Here is a 2,541-nt window from a genome sequence, read left to right on the forward strand (position 1 = left end):
TGAGTTTGGTGACGTTTGTGGATAAAGTTCTTCATACTGGGACGCAGAAAACTCCGAGATTACAATTGATTAAAAAGGAGGAGCATGCCGGCAGGAAATCTTTTGATACATAACTAGGTTGGATGCAAAAATTATGCTCCAAAACTAGATCGAATGCAAATTTTAGTCCATAATTAGGTCGGATGCGAACCTCATTGAAGTCAGAAATATGATGTACAAGGAAAGAAAGACATTTATTAAGGGTAAGGATAAGACGAAGCTTCTAGAGGCTGACGCTCACCGGAGTTTGAGGCTAAACTTTCCAGGAGTAAAATTGAAATTCGCAAATTGGTAATATGAGACCGTATGTTGAGAATAAAACTGGCTTGGGGGAGTTGAGTTATAGTGAAAGGAAAGTACATGTTGATTAACAGATATTCTGAAATAGAATACAGCGGAAGAACAAAACAGGAGGATTCCTTCCATTCCACGGTAAGGTAATTACACCCCCAATATATATATATATATATATATATATATATATATATATATATATAAAGTAATATGTTGCACGAGAGAAATTAAAGCTCCAATATAAACTCAACAACGCCATTGTCGCTGTAGATTTCTTGAAATCATGTATATATATATATATATATATACATATATATATAGATATATATATATGCATGAGAAATCACATAAACTCGTGATTCTAAATATGCGGAAAAACCATAAAGGAAAAAGAAAAACTGATGACCAAGCGCTTTCGTCTATTCAGACATCCTCAGGGTACATAGAAAAGAAAAAGTACACAAGAATATATACAAAGAGTATGAGGTCAGGGAGGGAACCAGGAAAGATTGTGAGGCTCTAATGTCAACCTGACCCGTTCACGGCAGCGGACGTTTGGGCTACTACTTTTTTCACAATAAAATTGTCTAATTTATACATACCATAACTTAAATTTAAGTTATTGACAAATGTATCTTTGATCAGACTGGATTCTATTATATTTCTCGTCAAATATGACTTATCTTTAACAATTTCTTTAGCACCCTCCCAATTTATACAATGATTAAAATCCCTTTCTAATGCTTTATTTAATCACCTAAGGGATTTTAATCATTGTATAAATTGGGAGGGTGCTAAAGAAATTGTTAAAGATAAGTCATATTTGACGAGAAATATAATAGAATCCAGTCTGATCAAAGATACATTTGTCAATAACTTAAATTTAAGTCATGGTATGTATAAATTAGACAATTTTATTGTGAAAAAAGTAGTAGCCCAAACGTCCGCTGCCGCGAACGGGTCAGGTTGACATTAGAGCCTCACAACCTTTCCTGGTTCCCTCCCTGACCTCATACTCTTTGTGTATATTCTTGTGTACTTTTTCTTTTCTATGTACCCTGAGGATGTCTGAATAGACGAAAGCGCTTGGTCATCAGTTTTTCTTTTTCCTTGGTGTTTTTTTCCGCATATATATATATATATATATATATATATACATATATATATATATATATATATATATAAATATACATATATGTGTATATATATATATATATATATATATATATATAAAGTAATATGTTTTAGTTCTTCAAGTAGATTCATAATATCTGGAACTTGTGTTTGCAATAAGAGTTCGAAAAGAAGTAGAATATTTTGTATCCTTAATTAAGAGCATCTTATACTGCTACATTAGAAATTAATGAATAGATAACCAAATTATTCAGCGGTAATTAAGCAAATGAGTAAATACGAAAAGAAATAATATATGAATAAACATTACTGCATAAAATATCATAATAGATAATGAGATAGATATATAAAAATTAATATCCTTAATGAATAAATATATAAAATAAAAAGTAGGGTCTATACAGGTATAATTAGAGTGTTATCAGCATAATTGTAAAAGCCATAGTCATGGGCAATAACACTGCCTTTGAAAGATCCACCAATGAAACAAAACTGCCTTCATTTGTAAGTAATACAGCGGGTTATATTCTCTATGGAGTTATAGATGGCTTACATCTTTGGGTCATAGGTTTTAGATGAATTATTTTTTATGAATTAACAGGCTGGGCTGTGTCATCAATGTACAAAAAAAAAATTGCTTGTTGCATTTTCGTTGAAGACGACATATACAGTAGTGTTTTGATAGGGGGCCAATGATAAATCAAAACTATATAAATATATCCTCTGCTGTTGTTATATTATTTGTTTACAAAATATTTGTAGGGAAACTAATAAATATAGAAACACATTAAATGTTTAGTAACGAAATATGTATTTATGGAGTTCTGATATATTGGGTGACAGGAATAGTTCGTCTACCAAGATGTCTTTTGACCACACGTACTACTTGAATCTAGTTTACACTAGCATATGGAGACAGCTAATAACTGCAAGATTCATCATGTCCTCACGTAGTAAAGGAAAGAGGAAAACCATTTCCATCAACTGGTGACCAGGGGTGGGGGAGGATGGAAGAATTGGAAAACTCGGTAGAAGAGGAGGGAGAAAGGGAGGTAGAGCGATGGGAGAGTGCGA

The sequence above is a fragment of the Oratosquilla oratoria genome, chromosome 41, assembly GCF_046742065.1.
Source record: "Oratosquilla oratoria isolate Oo_2021 chromosome 41, ASM4674206v1, whole genome shotgun sequence".
In the NCBI taxonomy this organism is placed as follows: domain Eukaryota; kingdom Metazoa; phylum Arthropoda; class Malacostraca; order Stomatopoda; family Squillidae; genus Oratosquilla; species Oratosquilla oratoria.